We start from the raw sequence: 19,523 nt of genomic DNA, 5'->3' as shown, positions 1-19,523 counted from the left end.
TCCAGGCCGCGGCGCCGCTCCCTCCCCGCGGCCCTCCCGGCCACCGCGGCATGCCCCGCGGCCCTCCCCGCCACCGCAGCCCGCCCCTCCACCGAGCCAGGCCACGGCGCCACCCCCTTCACACGGCCCTCCCTGCTATGGCGCCATCGACAATTCAGTTTCAGGTATGCTTGTTCAAACTATACCACTGTGTGGGGAGCTGTATGAGGGACACCTCTGACCGCATCACCAGCTGTGCACATCCCTGACCCCCATGCTGACACCTTGGGTGGGCCAAGGGAGGGGGAGGGGGGAGGGTACAGCGCACACCACCTCCGGTGGAGCCACCTGCCGCTGCTGCACCCTTGTCAAGATACGCCCGTCACTGACCACCACTAGGCATCCAGGGCAGCCCTTGGGCGACGACATGTTGGAGGGTGTGAGAAGCTCCGTTGCTCTCGGTGGCAGCAGCGAGCGGATGAGAAGAGAAAGAGGCTAGGGTCATTGGCGGAGCCATGGCTCGTCAAGCCTGGGCAGCTGCCTGGGCTCAGCTGGTGAACTCGACTGAAACAATAGAAGAGAGCAAGGATTCAAACTTGGTGATGCCCTGCCCTTGGCGTGATGGTCAGGTCTAAGTAATCTGAAGAAAGGAAGCAATGAACCAATCTGCAAGCTCCAACATCTGAAGAAAGGAAGCAATGAGCTATTGTGTGCTGGGATGCACACGTCATAGGGTTAAACCTGTTTAGTCATGTGGTGGTGGGGAGGGGAATGGAGGTGGGAGCCTTTTCGGAGGCGTGAACTATCCTTTCTTGCCTTCTAAAGGGTGGAAGTTCTTCGTTCATTTTCTACATGGATTTCTCGTGCTTTGTTGGGCTCAACCTTAGCTTGTTGCTTTGCTGTGGTTCCATGTGTCTGTCGGTCTAGTAACTTAGATGACTGTATGCTGTCATTTCCTGATTTATTAACATGTGAAGGGTACAAAACGGAAAAATGCTAATGGGTACCGTTTTAGCCTACCAATTGCCATACTAGTATGAAATAGTAAGTTTTTTCATGTCTAATGCCAAAATAATATAGGTCCGATAGAAGATTCAATATTTGCCAGTGGCATATAGAAATTTCCCCCCAAAATATTTTGTGCAATCCACTCCCTTGTTTTTGGCTTTTAGGATATCAAGCTGTTGTCGATTAGTTTCCTCTGATCTGTGTTGAAATACTAAACTAAGCTAACCATGCCCAGGTGTTACGAGTACATTGAGGAGATTATACAGAAGAAAGAGCCTATTGAAACTGTACTTCGCCTTCTAGTGTTATTTTCCCTTACAAATGCTGGGTTTCCCAAGAAGAATTTTGACTACTTGAGGTATTCTTATATTTATTTATAAATCACTGTATTTCTGAGATTTCATGATACTTTGTGTTAAAACTCCATGTATATTTTCAGTTTACAAATTTGCAACATACAAAATGTATGTTATAGTCTTGATTCATGTTTCTGCTTTTTCTAGGCGGGAAATACTGCACAGTTATGGCTTTGAGCACATGCCCTTATTATACAATCTGGAAAAAGCTGGCCTTGTTAAAAGGTAGGTTAGTCAAAGTAGCTTCTCTCAACTTGGTTTTCTTCTTGTTTCAGATCCTTAAGCGGCTCCTCAATGGTGTTCTATCTTGTTATATTTATTCCAGTTCCTCTCGCATCAGTTTCTATAATATACTATCATGTTGTGCAGGAATCAAGGACTAATTGGCCTGTTATTAGCAGAGCTCTCCAGCTTATAGTTGATATAAAGGATCCTGAAAAGTATTAACTGCATAAACTTCAGACTTATTTTGGCTTCTCTTTCAAGTTTCACTTATAAAATTTATGCTGAATTAATCTCCACAAATTTTTCATCTTTCAGAAGGTGTAGTTTATTAATGTATTTTTTTGTTTATTTTCAAAACTGGCTAATTATGTTCTTAAAAAGTACCCATACTGATCTGCAAATGACTTTGACTCTAACTGAAATGTTTTTGGAGTCTTGAGCTGTTGTGAGATGCAAAAGAATTTTCTCATTTTTAGTTGCTTCAATAAATAAAATTTGTATGAATGAAGAAAAATGCTAAATTCCATATTTCCAATGAAGGTTCATGCCATATGCTTTGTTGAAACTTGTTTGGTGTATTTTTTGTGTGTGTTTGAATATGTTGAAATGTTGTTCATTTTCCCTCACCATGTTATGGAAAATATTCATAACACTTCTGGGAACATTCATTCTTCTGCCTGTTGTGCATTTGTTACTAAGTTTCCATACTTAACTGTGACCGCAAGTTATCTTGGTCATGATAACAACTATCACTAAAATGTTCCTGTTTTCAATCTCAGCCACTGATGATATAGCTTACATCTTTGCTGGATATGCACCTCTTAGTATTCGCCTGGTTCAGCATGCAGTGAGGTCCGGATGGTAAGTATATCCAATTAGTTTATTTAAAAAAAATACAAATTAGAATGTAGTTTGCATGAGAAAATATGTTTAGTTTCCCTAGAGATAGATCCTTTTTGGAGAAAATAAGCTAAAAAATGAAACAGAGAACCCTGGTAAACATCTCTAGTGTGCTCTGAGTTACAGAAAGTAGGCATTATTTATGAACTTCCCTTTTTCTGCACTTTAAGCTGTAACAGAACTTTATACATGATGATAAATAATGGTGCTGTAACAGAACTTTATACATGATGATAAATAATGGTGTCCCTTCTTTGCACCTTTGTCGTTTTCTAATGATATTCTCCACAACACGAATGAACTTCCATTTTTCTTATAAGCATACTTATTCATTCCTTATGGAATGTAGTTTTGAGGAGCTCTTTAATTACTTGTTTCATAATAGATCGTAGCAAAAGAGTTGGCAGTGCCAATTTGTTTGATTCATCTGTGTATGACTTCTCCCTTATAACAACATGTATCGATTTTCTTATCTATGATGTTATGTTAAGCAAGTTGGTTGCTTGAAAAACCAGTATTGAAGGGTTAGAAGGTGTCGCAGGTTAAAATGAGTTGCATCATAATAATCTTCACATTTTAGTTGCATCATAATAATCTTCTTCTTCTAGTCTTCTTCTTCTAACTTTCTTCTTTCCCATTTTATAGATTTGCTTAAGATCACGGAAGCTTGGGTTGATGGAGTGCTTGTATTTAGTTTTTGTTTTGACCTTGTGAAACTTGCTACCTATGGATGAAACTGTGTAATATTGATGAAACTATGTATATGTACGGATGAAACTTTCTACTATTGGTAACATGTGTTGGATACATATGTGTTCATGACTATTGGTAATATGTGTTGAATATGCTATATTGGTCATATAAATAAATTTGTGTTTGATTTCTGTGAAAATGAATTGATATAAGAAAAAACAAAATTAAATGGGGCAATATAGTCACTTTGCCATCTGCTGGCAGATGGCAAAGAGCTTTGCCATCAGCTGGCAGATGGCAAAGAGGCCACGTGTCATCTACATGTAACATTTGGGCTCTTTGCCATCTGCTGGCAGACGACAAACAGCCTGCAGCCTTTGCCATCTGCTGGAAGATGGCAAAGAGCCTGCAGCCTTTGCCATCTGCTGGCAGATGGCAAAGTATGCCGTTAGCCTTCTAACGGGGCTAACCCCGTTAAGAGGCTTTGCCATCTGCCAGCAGATGGCAAAGCCACAGGCTCTTTGCCATCAGCCAACAGATGGCAAAGAAGCCTTTACCGACAGGGTTTCAGACAAACTGTTTGCCATTTGCTGGCATATGGCAAAGCCTTTGCCATCCGCCAACCATGCCTTTACCATCTGCCATGGCAGATGGCAAAGTGCCAGATTCCAGTAGTGTCTTATCCACTAAATATTTAGGGTAGTTCCGCTTCCAGTGACCATTTCCTTTGCAGTAGAAGCACTCAGTTTCAGGCTTAGGTCTAGCTTTGGGCTTCTTCACAGGAGTGACAACTTGCTTGCCATTCTTCTTGAAGTTCCCTTTCTTTCCCTTTGCCCTTTTCTTGAAACTAGTGGTCTTGTTTAATCATCAACACTTGATGTTTTTTCTTGATTTCTACCTTCTTCGATTTCAGCATCACTAGGAGCTCGGGAATCGTTTTCGTCATCCCTTGCATACTATAGTTCATCACGAAGTTCCAGTAACTTGGTGATGGTGACTAGAGAACTCTGTCAATCACTATCTTATCTGGAAGATTAACTCCCACTTGATTCAAGCGATTGTAGTACCCAAACATTCTGAGTACATGCTCACTAGCTGAGAAATTCTCCTCCATCTTTTAGGAGAAGTACTTGTCGGAGGTCTCATACCTCTCGACATGGGCATGAGTCTAATTTCAGCTCTCGGAACATATCATATGCTCTGTGGCATTCAAAATGTTTTTGAAGTCCTAGTTCTAAGCCATAAAGCATGGTGCACTTATCAAGTAGTCATCATATTGAGCTAGCCAAACGTTCATAACGTCTGCGTCTGCTCCTGCAATAGGTCTGTCACCTAGCGGTGCATCAAGGACATAATTCTTCAGTGCAGCAATGAGCATAAACCTCAGATCACGAACCCAGTCCGCATCATTGCTACTATCTTCTTTCAACTTAGTTTTCTCTAGGAACATATAAAAACATAGGGAAGCTACAACGTGAGCTATTGATCTACAACATAATTTAAAAAATACTATCACGACTAAGTTCATGATAAATTAAAGTTCAATTAATCATATTACTTAAGAACTCCCACTTAGATAGACATCCCTCTAGTCATCTAAATGATCACGTGATCCAAATCTACTAAACCATGTTCGATCATCACGTGAGATGGAGTAGTTTTCAATGGTGAACATTTCTATGTGGATCATATCTACTATATGATTCACGCTCGACCTTTCGGTCTCCAATGTTCCGAGGCCATATCTGCATATGCTAGTCTCGTCAAGTTTAACCCGAGTATTCTGCGTCTACAAAACTAGCTTGCACCCGTTGTATGTGAACATAGTGTTTATAACACCCAATCATCACGTGGTGTCTCGACATGACGAACTGTAGCAACGGTGCATACTCAGGGAGAACAATTATACCTTGAAATTTAGTAAGGGATTATCTTATAATGCTACCGCCATACTAAGCAAAATAAGACGCATAAAATATAAACATCACATGCAATCAAAATATGTGACCTGATATGGCCATCATCATCTTGTGCTCGTGATCTCCATCACCGAAGCATCGTCATGATCTCCATCGTCACCGGCGCGACACCTTGATCTCCATCGTAGAATCATTGTCGTCTCGCCAACTATTGTTACTATGACTATCGCTGCCGCTTAGTGATAAAGTAAAACAATTACAGGGCGACTGCATTGCATACAATGAAGCGGCGACCATATGGCTCCTGCCAGTTGCCGATAACTTTGTTACAAAACATGATCATCTCATACAACAATTTATATCACATCATGCCTTGACCATATCACATCACAGCAAGCCCTGCAAAAACAAGTTGGACGTCCTCTACTTTGTTGTTGCAAGTTTTACGTGGCTGCTACGGGCTTCTAACAAGAACCGTTCTTACCTACGCATCAAAACCACAATGATTTTTCATCAAGTGTGTTGTTTTAACCTTCAACAAGGACCGGGCGTAGCCACACTCGATTCAACTAAAGTTGGAGAAACTGACACCCGCCTGTCGGCGTTCTGGGAATGGGGGTACCCAGACTTACCTGCCTGCGGCCTGCGGCGTGGCTCAGGGAGTGGCCCAGTATGGCCCATCTTCATCAACACATGCTCAAGACCCTCGCGAGGGGCCAAGCCTCGCGGGGCGGACGACAAGAGGCTTCCTCGGGCATGGCCTCGTCAAGCTGGCTCGCGAGGAGGCGGAGAGATCAAGGAGGGGTACCTCACGAGGTGCCCATGACGCAAGCCATGATGACCGAGGCCAGGCGGGCGCCAGGCGGGCGTCGGCCTGCACAGAGTCCTTGTTTCCTCTTTGGTGCAAAGGGGGGCAAGCACATGCAAGAGTATCAAGCAAAGGCAACCATTTCAGTGCAACAAGACCAAGACCAGTAGGACGGCATGACGAGGGTCATCGTGGAGCCCAAGCCGGCGTCACCGTCAGGGTCTTTGGCAGGCGAGGACCAACTTTCGTCAGGATAAGTGTACTAGTTGTTCCCCTTCAAAATGGCCAATTGTTGTCGCCCTTCCCGCTCAATATTTGGGAAGAGGCCCAGGGCGTCCCTCTATAAATAGGACTAGCCACCCATAGGGTAGGGGGATGAACAAAGGAAGGAAGGAGGGAGAGAGGTCGAGCGAAGAGAGAAATCAACAAGAGAAAGAGAGACAGAGAAGCGACTGAACTCCCTCTAGCAGTTCATCGCACCAGCCAAGAACAGCCCCTCGCGAGGTTGCTCTCCCTTGTACTGTTCATCATCAGCCCCCTGAGGCAATCCACCACACCACACTGGAGTAGGGTATTACACCACAATGGTGGCCTGAATCAGTATAAATCTCGTGTCCCTTGTGTTGTTCTCGGTGTAGTTTTAGATCCTTGTGAGGCGTCGAGACACGGGCAGGCAGGGGGTGTGATCTCCGCGCGCACCCCAGATTTCAAACCTTGAGGGTCTGCCGGAACCCGAAATCCGACATTTGGCGCGCCAGGTAGGGGTGCGCCGGAATCCGCCTTCCGCCGCTTCATGTTTCGCCGTCCGTCGCAACCATGTCAGACGCTCGTCGAGCCCGCGCGAACGCCGGACCGCTCTCGCCACTTGCGTTGCCCAGACGGCCCCCGTCGGCGGCCGTCCCCGCCGTTCCCCGTCGCCTGCCGTCAACGCCGCCACCGGCCCAGCTGGAACGAGCAGCAGGCGTCGTCCCTGCACCCTTCAGTGCGGCGAGAAGGCCGCACCGCCACCATGTTGCTGACTCTAGCGGGTTCTTCGTCCCACGCCCGTCGCGCCCCTGTGGATGTGCACGCCGCACTTCTCCTGGCGTGGGAGCTCCTGCACTACCGTCCCGTCGACGGCCTCTACGATGAGTGTCTCGCCCGCATCACCGAGCTCGTCAGTGCCACTGGGGGCTCCCCTGCTCCATCCCTCTCGTTGCACCGCGCCCCGCCCTGTGCAGGCGACGAAGCTCCGGGGGCGCCTCAGCCGCCTACCCCTCAAGAAGGCGCCTTGGCTCCAAGGCGCGTGGCCCCTGGGCGGAACCCGTTCCATCCGGCGCCGGCACAGCAAGAGAAGAGCTGCCAAGAGATCCCTCGCCCCCAAGAAGCTGCCCGTATGCTCCCTGCACCAGCCCGGCATGAGCGCGCTCCTGCTCTAGCGCGCCAAGACCCCGCACTGCTCCTGGCGGTGGTGCACAGAGACTTCCAAGATCAAGCTCGCCATCACCTAAGGCCTCCCGCGGCCACTGCAGGCTGCCGTGACTTCACCGCCGAGCTGCACAGCGTGGCCTGGTCGGGCAAGTTCAAGCCAGATCTTCCCCCGCACTATGATGGCACAGCTAACCCAGCGGAGTTCCTCTAGCTCTATGAGTTGGGCATCGAAGCCACCAACGGGGACGAGAAGGTCATGGCAAACTGGTTCCCCATGGCGCTCAAGGACGATGCCCGCACCTGGCTCCTGGCACGATCTCCTCCTGGGACGAGATGCGCACCCGGTTCATCGCCAACTTCCAAGGCACACGCGACCGGCCCCCGGCCATGAGCGAATTGCGCCGCATCAAGCAGCAGCCAAAAGAGACCCTGCAGAAGTTCACCCAGCGTTTCAACAGTGCTCGCCTTAAGATCCCCAAGGTGTCTGAGGAAGCCATCATCTCAGCCTTCTCCGACGGCGTGCGTGACGTCAAGATGAAGGAGGAGCTTGCAATCCATGAGGACCTGTGCACCTCCTTGGAGCTGTTCAACTTGGCAACCAAGTGCGCTAGGGATAAGGAAGGGCGCATTTCCCTCCTTGAGCTGCCAGCTGCTGACCCAGAAGAGAAGAAACCCAAGGTCAAGGACGTGAAGCGCAAGGGGGCTGCCGTGCTTGAAGTAGAGCCGGACACCAAGCGAGGCAGGGACCAACCCGAATCATCCAAGGGCAGCCGGTACTGCGTGTACCATGACCTCCACACCCACAGCACCAACGAATGCCAAGAGCTCAGGGCCGTGCGGGATGTGCGTGCCGGCCGACGCCCCGAACGCAGCGACCGGGGCTATGGCCGAGGAGGAGGAAGATGTGGAGGATGATGGGAAGACCGTGGCCCTCGCCAAGGGTGGCATGACCGACCTTCCGAGGATCGCTGGCAGGACCAGCCTCGTGAGGGAGGTTGGAGGGATCCGCCTCGCAAGGGAGGTTGGAGGGATCAGCCTCGGGAGGATCGTCCACAAGGCAATGCAGGCCTCCCTCCTATGCCACCACAGCCGACAAGGAATGAAGACCATCACCAGGATGAGGGGGCTGGGGCTTCCAGGAGCCGCGCGCAGTCGCTTGCATCTTGGGCGGCGCTCAAGCCCCGGCCTCTCAGCGCATCTTCAAGCAGTTTTCTCGCGAAGTGAATGTAGTCCTCCCCAAGCTTGAGGCCACACGCCCTCTCAGGTGGTCAGCGTGCACCATCACATTCAGCTCAGTGGACCAGCTCAAGTGCGCGGCCACAGCCGGAGTCCTGCCGATGCTTTTTCCCCAATCATCAGTAATGTGCAAGTCACCAGGACCCTCATCGAGCAGGGCTCAATGTTCTATCTGTCGAGACGTTCAACAATCTCCAAGTGCCCTACAATCAGCTGCAGCCAACCAAGTCTTTCTCAGGAGTCACTGATGGTTCCACAGTTCCGATAGGGCAGGTCCGCCTTCCTGTTACCTTCGAGAAGCGCGATAACTACCGCACCGAGCTCATTTACTTCGACGTCGCTCACATTTTCCTGCCATACAATGCCATCCTCGAATACCCGGCCCTGGCAAAGTTCATGGCCATGACCCATCATGGCTACAATGTCCTCAAGATGCTAGGAAGCGGTGGAGTCATCACGGTGCCGTGTGAAGAGAGAGACACTGTGTGTTCTCTGGAACGTGCTTTCCAAGCCGCGTCAATTGAAGACCCAGATCACAGGAGCGGGAGGCTTCCCGAGGCTGCCCCTAAGAAGAAGAAGACATCGCCTGGCCCGACCCCTCGGGAGGCAGGCCCCTTAGGGTCCGCGCCTGTTCAGGGGGCGCCTCCTTCTGTCGCATAGGAAGGCGCGCCCGGCGCCCTCTTCGAGCAAGGCTCGGGGGCTCTCTCCTGGAGGGCCATCGACTTTGCTAGAATCACGAGGGAGGTGCTCGGGCACCACTTGGAGGTGTGCTTCAAAGCACATTTCCCTCAGGCAGGAGCAAGGCAAGGAGGGTCGGACCCTCAGGAGTTCGTCAGCGAGATCATTCAGGAGTTGCAGGAGTCAGGAGTCATGAGTGGCAGCCGCCGCTTACATGCCGTGGCTCCCCATCCAGGCGAGGATGGTGGGCTGCATGTCTGCATCGACATACCAGGGCTCAACCGAGCCGCCTCTCAGGAGCACCTCTGGCCCTCACACGTGGGATGCTGCGAAGGTCCACCCCACAGCTATGTTCGCATGCCTTACAACCTGCCGAACGCGGCTGCTGTGCGTCAGCGCCTCATGAGGGGCATCTTGGAGGCTCAGGCGGCCAGGCTTTCCATAGTCCTGGCGGAGATGGAGATGGTCCGCGAGGAGCCGCCAGCGCCTCCGGAGTCTCTCGAGGCTCCTGGGCCTGGGGGTTCATGAAGATCGACTTCCGCAGCGCACGTCGTCCGCTACTTCAGCATCCCTTCATCTTCAACATCATCAGGTGACATCCTTCGAGTTTCATTTTCAGTTGGGAGCACCCCCCAGGGCCGCATCATTCCCGGGCCGCGTGGGTCCATCCCTGTGGCAGGTATCCCTTTGGTTCATGCTTTTAGGTTACTTTATCGGGGGCGCCCCTCGGGCTCCATCATCTCCAAGTCGCTCGGGCCCGACCTAGCGGTGTTCGCCTTTTCCTGCGCCTATCTAAATGAATTTGCTCCTTCATGATTAACGTGTTTGACTTAATCGCTCGCTCGATTGACACCAACTAATGGAGCTTCTCCCTAATGGCACGGCGCTTGCGCATGGGTCCATCCCTGCAACACCGTCAAACCTGAATGGCTGAGCTCTGGCCGCGGCAACCCCGCATGGCACCACCTCACCAGGCCTTCAGTGCCTCGTCACCCTCCAGAGCAACCAATAGCTAGCCGGCAATTGTAACGGCAAACTCTTGCTTTTCTTGTGATAAACTCGCAGGATCACTTTAAGGAGCAGCTTCGGGCGAGGCCTTCCTAGCGTCTCCTTCACTCTCATCCGCGCAAACCGCTTGCACATTAAAGGGGGGGTACCTGAGCATCGCGACTCATGGGCTCTTGCTGGCTCTCCATCCCTCACCTCCTGGCCTTATCCACGGCATCGCGACCTAGCATACCAGCCACGGCTGAGCTCGCTCGAGGGCCGGGACCTGAGGACGTAGAGCACGAAGGGGAGCAAAGGCGAGAGAGGAGAGGCACGTGGGGACCTCGCCAAGTGACTCCTCAGCTGCAAACGCGCGAGCCCAAAGCCGCACCAAGGAGTGGCTTCTGATCCCCGAGATAAGTCACCCTCCAGAAATACTAGCTATCGCAGCACCGACGTCGCACCTAATGCAATCCCGTTTTGGCAACGTCGCGCTCCTTTGTCACCGAACGTTGGCTGCTTGAGCGCTAAAGGGGACCTCCTGAGCATCGCGACTCAGGGGCTCATACTAGACCCCGGGCCGCTCACCTCCTGGCCTTGACCACGGCATCGCGACTTGGCATACTAGCGACGGCTGAAGCCGCCTTGGGACCGGGACCTGTCAGCGCGGAGCGTCGAGCCCTCGCGAGGTTCCAAAGGAGGAACTAAGCTAAGACGGGATGAGCACTGTTGGAAATATGCCCTAGAGGCAATAATAAATTAGTTATTATTATTATATTTCCTTTTTCATGATAATCGTTTATTATCCATGCTATAATTGTATTGATAGGAAACTCAGATACATGTGTGGATACATAGACAACACCATGTCCCTAGTAAGCCTCTAATTGACTAGCTCATTGATCAATAGATGGTTACGGTTTCCTGACCATGGACATTGGATGTCATTGATAACGGGATCACATCATTAGGAGAATGATGTGATGGACAAGACCCAATCCTAAGCCTAGCACAAAGATCGTGTGGTTCATATGCTAAAGCTTTTCTAATGTCAAGTATCATTTCCTTAGACCATGAGATTGTGCAACTCCCAGATACCGTAGGAATGCTTTGGGTGTACCAAACGTCACAACGTAACTGGGTGGCTATAAAGGTGCACTACAGGTATCTCCGAAACTGTCTGTTGGGTTGGCACGAATCGAGACTAGGATTTGTCACTCCGGTTGACGGAGAGGTATCTCTGGGCCCACTCGGTAGGACATCACCATAATGTGCACAATGTTACCAAGGGGTTGATCATGGGATGATGTGTTATGGAACGAGTAAAGAGACTTATCGGTAACGAGATTGAAGAAGGTATCGGCATACCGACGATCGAATCTCGGGAAAGTACAATACCGCTAGACAAAGGGAATTGTATACGGGATCGATTGAGTCCTTGACATCGTGGTTCATACGATGAGATCATCGTGAAACATGTGGGAGCCAACATGGGTATCCAGATCCCGCTATTGGTTATTGACCGGGGAACATCTCGGTCATGTCTCCATGATTCCCGAACCCGTAGGGTCTACACACTTAAGGTTCGATGACGCTAGGGTTATAGAGGAAGTTTGTATGTGGTTACCGAATGTTGTTCGGAGTCTTAGATGAGATCCCGGACATCACGAGGAGTTCCGGAATGGTCCAGAGGTAAAGATTTATATATGGGAAGTCCTGTTTTGGTCACCGGAAAAGTTCCGGGTGCTATCGTTAATGTACCGGGACCACCGGGAGGGTCCCGGGGGTCCACCAAGTGGGGCCACCGGCCCCAGAGGGCTGCATGGGCCAAGTGTGGGAGGGTACCAGCCCCAGGTGGGCTGGTGCGCCCCCCACCAAGGCCCAAGGCGCCTAGGGCTTGGGGGAAACCCTAAAGGGGGGCGCCCCCCTTGCCTTGGGGGGCAAGGCAACCCCCCTGGCCGCCGCCCCCTCCTCAGATTGGATCTGAGGGGGCCGTCCCCCCTCTCCCTTGCCCCTATATATATGGGGGGGTTGGGAGGGCAGCCGCACCCAAGTTCTGGCGCAGCCCTCCCCCTCTCCCAAGTACTCCTCCTCTCCCGCGGTGCTTGGCGAAGCCCTGCAGGATTGCCACGCTCCTCCATCACCACCACGCCGTTGTGTTGCTGCTGGATGGAGTCTTCCTCAACCTCTCCCTCTCTCCTTGCTGGATCAAGGCATGGGAGACGTCACCGGGCTATACGTGTGTTGAACGCGGAGGTGCCGTCCGTTCGGCACTAGGATCTCCGGTGATTTGGATCAGGACGAGTATGACTCCTTCAACCCCGTTCTCTTGAACGCTTCCGCTTAGCGATCTACAAGGGTATGTAGATGCACTATGCTTCCCCTCGTTGCTGGTTTCTCCATAGATAGATTTTGGTGACATAGAGGAAAACTTTGAATTTCTGCTACGTTCCCCAACAGTGGCATCATGAGCTAGGTCTATTGCGTAGATTCTTTGCACGAGTAGAACACAAAGTAGTTGTGGGCGTTGATTTTGTTCAATATGCTTACTATTACTAGTCCAATCTTGTTTCGACGGTATTGTGGGATGAAGCGGCCTGGACCGACCTTACACGTACTCTTACGTGAGACAGGTTCCACCGACTGACATGCACTTGGTGCATAAGGTGGCTAGCGGGTGCCAGTCTCTCCCACTTTAGTCAGAACGGATTCGATGAAAAGGGTCCTTATGAAGGGTAAATAGCAATTGGCATATCACGTTGTGGTTTTGCGTAGGTAAGAAACGTTCTTGCTAGAAACCCATAGCGGCCACGTAAAACATGCAAACAACAATTAGATGACGTCTAACTTGCTTTTGCAGGGTATGCTATGTGATGTGATATGGCCAAGAAGAATGTGATGAATGATATGTGATGTATGAGATTGATCATGTTCTTGTAATAGGAATCACGACTTGCATGTCGATGAGTATGACAACTGGCAGGAGCCATAGGAGTTGTCTTTATTTATTGTATGACCTGCGTGTCATTAAACAACGCCATGTAATTACTTTACTTTATTGCTAACCGGTAGCCATAGTAGTAGAAGTAATGGTTGGCGAGACAACTTCATGAAGACACAATGATGGAGATCATGATGATGGAGATCATGGTGTCATGCCGGTGACGATGATGATCATGGAGCCCCGAAGATGGAGATCAAAAGGAGCAAAATGATATTGGCCATATCATGTCACTTTTTGATCGCATGTGATGTTTATCATGTTTATACATCTTATTTGCTTAGAATGACGGTAGTAAATAAGATGATCCCTCATTAAAATTTCAAGAAAGTGTTCCCCCTAACTGTGCACCATTGAGAAAGTTCGTCGTTTCGAAGCAGCACGTGATGATCGTGTGTGATAGATTCTTACGTTCACATACAACGGGTGTAAGCCAGATCTACACACGCGAAACACTTAGGTTAACTTGACGAGCCTGGCATGTACAGACATGGCCTCGGAACACAAGAGACCGAAAGGTCGAGCATGAGTCATATGGTGGATACGATCAACATGAAGATGTTCACCGATGACGACTAGTCCGTCTCACGTGATGATCGAACACGGCCTAGTTGACTCGGATCGTGTAATCACTTAGATGACTAGAGGGATGTCTATCTGAGTGGGAGTTCATAAGATGAACTTAATTATCCTAAACATAGTCAAAAGCCCTTTGCAAATTATGTCATAGCTCGCGCGTTAGTTCTACTGTTTTAGATATGTTCCTAGAGAAAATATAGTTGAAAGTTGGCAATAGCAATTATGCGATCAGTAGAAAGCTTATGTCCTTAATGCACCGCTCAGTGTGCAGAACCCCAAACGTCGTCTGTGGATGTTGCAAACATCGGACATACATGTTTTGATAACTATGTGATAGTTCAGTTAAACGGTTTAGAATGAGGCACGAAAGACGATTTTGAAACATCGCGGAACATGTGAGATGTTTCGAGGGCTGAAATTGGGATTTCAGGCTCGTGCCCACGTCTAGAGGTATAAGACCTCCGACGATTTTCTTAGCCTACAAACTAAGGGAGAAAAGCTCAATCGTTGAGCTTGTGCTCAGATTGTCTGAGTACAACAATCACTTGAATCGAGTGGGAGTTGATCTCCCAGATGAGATAGTGATGTTTCTCCAAAGTCATTGCCACCAAGCTACTAGAGCTTCGTGATGAACTATAAAATACCAGGGATAGATATGATGATCCTTGAAGTATTCGCGATATTTGACACCACGAAAGTAGAAGTCAAGTAGGAGCATCAATTGTTGATGGTTTGTAAAACCACTAGTTTCAAGAAGGGCAAGGGCAAGAAGGGATGCTTCATGAAACGGCAAAACGGTTGCTACTCTAGTGAAGACCCAAGGTTGAACCCAAACCCGAGACTAAGTGCTTCTGTAGTAAGGGGAACAGCCACTGGAGCAGAATTACCCTAGATACTTGGTAGATAAGGAGGCTGGCAAGGTCAATAGAAGTATATTGGATATACATTATGTTAATGTGTACTTTACTAGTACTCCTAGTAGCACCAGGGTATTAGATACCGGTTCGGTTACTAAGTGTTAGTAACTCGAAATAAAAGCTACGGAATAAAAGGAGACTAGCTAAAGGTGAGCTGACGATAGGTGTTTGAATTGTTTCCAAGGTTTATGTGATCAAGCATCGCAAGCTCCCTCTACCATCGAGATTGGTGTTAAACCTAAATAATTGTTATTTGGTGTTTGCGTTGAGCATAGACATGATTGGATTATGTCTATCGCAATACGGTTATTCATTTAAGGAGAATAATGGTTACTCTGTTTATTTGAATAATACCTTCAATGGTCTTGCACCTAAAATGAATGGTTTATTGAATCTCGATCGTAGTGATACACATTTTCATGCCAAAAGATGTAAGATAGTAATGATAGTACCACTTACTCGTGGCACTGCTATGTAAGTCATCTTGGTATGTACGCATGAAGAAACTCCATGCAGATGGATCGTTTGGACTCACTTGATTTTGAATCACTTGAGTCATGCAAATCATACCACAAGGACAAGATAGCAACTTGTTGGAAGTAACACATTTTGATGTGTGCAGTCCAATGAGTGCTGAGGCATGCAGTGAATATCGTTATGTTCTTACTTCACAGATGATTCAAGTAGATGTTGAGTATATTTACTTGATGAAACACAAGTCTGAATTATTGAATGGTTCAAGTAATTTCAGAATGAAGTTGAAGATCATTGTGACAAGAGTATAAAATGTCTATGATATGATCATAGAGATGAGTATCTGAGTTACGAGATTTGGCACGCAATTAAGACATTGTGGAAATTGTTTCACAATTAATAACGCCGGGAACACCATAGTGTGATCGTGTGTCCGAACATCATAGTTGCACCCTATTAGATATGGTGCGTACCATGATGTCTCTTATCGAATTACCACTATCGTTCATGGGTTAGGCATTAGAGACAACCGCACTCACTCTAATAGGGCACCACATAATTCCGTAGAGACGACACCGTTTGAACTATGGTTTGGAGAAACCTAAGTTGTCGTTTCTTAAAAGTTTGGGGCTGCAACGCTTATGTGAAAAAGATTCATCGTGATAAGCTCGAACCCAAAACGTATAAATACATCTTCATAGGATACCCAAAATGGTTGGGTATACCTCCTATCTCAGATCCGGAAGTAAAAGTAATTGTTTCTAGAAACGGGTCCTTTCTCGAGGAAAAGTTTCTCTCGAAAGAATTGAGTGGGAGGATGGTGGAGACTTGATGAGGTTATTGAACCGTCACTTCAACTAGTGTGTAGCAGGGCACAGGAAGTTGTTCCTGGGGCGCCTACACCAATTGAAGTAGAAGCTTATGATAGTGATCATGAAGTTTCGGATCAAGTCACTACCGTACCTCATAGGGTGACAAGGATGCGTACTACTTCAAAGTGGTACGCAATCCTATCTTAGAGGTCATGTTGCTAGACAAGAATGAACCTACGAGCTATGGAGAAGCGATGGTGAGCCCGGATTGCGACGAATGGCTCGAGGCCATAAAATCCGAGAAAGGACCCATGACTTTGTAAGAAATACTTGATGGTCATAAGGCCGTTGGTACAGATGGATTTTAAAAGGAAGACAGACAATGATGGTAAGAATCACCATTAAGAAAGCTCGACTTGTCGTTAAGAAGTTTTCCGACAAGTTCAAGGAGTTGACTGCAGTGAGGCTTTCTCACTCGTAGCGATGTTAAGAGTCTGTTGGAAATGGATTAGCAGTTACTGCATTATTTATGAAATCTTGCAGATAGAATGTCAAAACATTGTTTCCTCAACAGTTTTCTTGAGGAAAGGTTGTATGTGATACAACCATAAGGTTTTGACAATCCTGAAGAATGCTAACAAATATGAAAAACTCCAGCAATCCTTCTAAGGACTGGAGTAAGCATCTCGGAGTTGGAATATGCACTTTCATAAGATGATCAAAGATTTTGGGTTTATACAAAGTTTGTGAGAAACTTGTATTTCCAAAGAAGTGAGTGGGAGCAATATAGAATTTCTGATGAGTATATGTTGTTGACATATTGTTGATCAGAAATGATGTAGAGTTTCTGGAATGCATATAGGGTTATTTGAAAAGTGTTTTTCAATGGAAAACCTGGATTAAGCTACTTGAACATTGAGCATCAAGATCTATGAGGATAGATCAAAAAAAATGCTAAATGGTACTTTCAAATGAGCACATACCTTGACATGATCTTGAAGGTGTTCAAGATGGATCAGTCAAAGAAGGAGTTCTTGCCTGAGTTGTAAGGTATGAAGTTAAGAGTTAAAGCTCGACCACGGCAGAAGAGAAAGAAAGGACGAATGTCGTCCCCTATGCTTCAGACGTAGGCTCTATAGTATGCTATGTTGTGTACCGCACCGGAAGTGTGCCTTGCCATGAGTTAGTCAAGGGATACAAAAATGATCCAGGAATGGATCATTGGACAGCGGTCAAAATTGTCCTTGGAGTAAATAAAAAGGACATGTTTCTCGATTATGGAGGTGATAAAGAGTTCGGCGTAAAGGGTTACGTCGATGCAAGCTTTAACACCTATCCGAATGACTCTGAGTAGCAAACTGGATACGTATAGTGGAGCAACCATTTGGAATAGCTCCAAGTGGAGCGTGGAAGCAGCATTTACAATATGACATAGAGAATTGCGAAGTACATATGGATCTAAATATTGCAGACCCGTTGACTAAAACCTCTCTCACAAGCAAAACATGATCAAACCCCAGAACTCATTGAGTCTTAATCACATGGTGATGTGAACTAGTTTAGTGACACTAGTAAACTCTTTGGATGTTGGTCACATGACGATGTGACCTGTCAGTGTTAATCACATGGCGATGTGAACTAGATTATTGACTCTAGTGCAAGTGGAAGACTGTTGGAAATATGCCCTAGAGGCAATAATAAATTAGTTATTATTATTATTATATTTCCTTGTTCATGATAATCGTTTATTATCCATGCAATAATTGTATTGATAGGAAACTCAGATACATGTGTGGATACATAGACAACACCATGTCCCTAGTAAGCCTCTAATTGACTAGCTCGTTGATCAATAGATGGTTACGATTTCCTGACCATGGACATTGGATGTCATTGATAATGGGATCACATCATTAGGAGAATGATGTGATGGACAAGACCCAATCCTAAGCCTAGCACAAAGATCGTGTGGTTCATATGCTAAAGCTTTTCCAATGTCAAGTATCATTTCCTTAGACCATGCGATTGTGCAACTCCCGGATACCGTAGGAATGCTTTGGGTGTACCAAACGTGACAATGTAACTGGGTGGCTATAAAGGTGCACTACAGGTATCTCCGAAAGTGTCTGTTGGGTTGGCACGAATCGAGACTGGGATTTGTCACTCCGGTTGACGGAGAGGTATCTCTGGGCCCACTCGGTAGGACATCATCATAATGTGCACAATGTGACCAAGGGGTTGATCACGGGATGATGTGTTACGGAATGAGTAAAGAGACTTATCGGTAACGAGATTCAACAAGGTATCTGCATACCGACAATCGAATCTCGGGCAAGTACAATACCCCTAGACAAAGGGAATTGTATACGGGATCGATCGAGTCCTTGACATCATGGTTCATCCGATGAGATCATCGTGGAACATGTGGGAGCCAACATGGGTATCTAGATCCCACTGTTGGTTATTGACCGGAGAACGTCTCGGTCATGTCTGCATGATTCCCGAACCCGTAGGGTCTACACACTTAAGGTTCGATGACACTAGGGTTATAAAGGAAGTTAGCATGTGGTTACCGAATGTTGTTCGGAGTCCCGAATGAGATCCGGACGTCACGAGGAGTTCCGGAGTGGTCCGGAGGTAAAGATTTATATATGGGAAGTCTTGTTTTGGTCACCGGAAAAGTTCGGGGTGCTATCGGTAATGTACCGGGACCACCGGGAGGGTCCCGGGGGTCCACCAAGTGGGGCCACCGGCCCCAGAGGGCTGCATGGGCCAAGTGTGGGAGGGGACCAGCCCTAGGTGGGCTGGTGCGCCCCCCCCACCAAGACCCAAGGCGCCTAGGGCTTGGGGGAAACCCTAAAGGGGGGGCGCCCCCCTTGCCTTGGGGGGCAAGGCAACCCCCCTTGACGCCGCCCCCTCCTCAGATTGGATCTGAGGGGGCCGGCCCCCCTCTCCCTTGCCCCTATATATATGTGGGGGGTGGGAGGGCAGCTGCACCCAAGTTCTGGTGCAGCCCTCCCCCTCTCCCAAGCACTCCTCCTCTCCCGCGGTGCTTGGCGAAGCCCTGCAGGATTGCCACGCTCCTCCATCACCACCACGCCATTGTGCTGCTGCTGGATGGAGTCTTCCTCAACCTTTCCCTCTCTCCTTGCTGGATCAAGGCATGGGAGACGTCATCGGGCTGTACGTGTGTTGAGCGTGGAGGTGCCGTCCATTCGGCACTAGGATCTCTGGTGATTTGGATCACGACGAGTACGACTCCTTCAACCCCGTTCTCTTGAACGCTTCCGCTTAGAGATCTACAAGGGTATGTAGATGCACTCTCCTTCCCCTCGTTGCTGGTTTATCCATAGATAGATCTTGGTGACACGTAGGAAAATTTTGAATTTCTACTACGTTCCCCAACAAGCACCTCACACTGCTTCACAATAAGGATTATTTTAACAAATGGAACCGCAGGCACCTTACAAGCCCCCACGGGGTGTGTTCCTTGATTCTTCGCAGGGAACAAAAGGAGCGAATCCTAAAGAGCGCTAACTGA

General features: G+C 48.1%; 1 pseudogene; it reads left to right on the top strand.

Annotated features, from left to right (window-relative positions):
* The first annotated feature begins 1,214 nt into the window (after window positions 1-1,214).
* On the top strand, window positions 1,215-2,433 carry LOC119367892 (annotated as a pseudogene).
* The last annotated feature ends 17,090 nt before the right edge of the window (window positions 2,434-19,523 follow it).

Source organism: Triticum dicoccoides, chromosome 2B (genome assembly GCF_002162155.2).
Source record: "Triticum dicoccoides isolate Atlit2015 ecotype Zavitan chromosome 2B, WEW_v2.0, whole genome shotgun sequence".
Classification (NCBI taxonomy): Eukaryota; Viridiplantae; Streptophyta; class Magnoliopsida; order Poales; family Poaceae; genus Triticum; species Triticum dicoccoides.
This window is presented reverse-complemented; position numbering and strand designations above follow the sequence as displayed.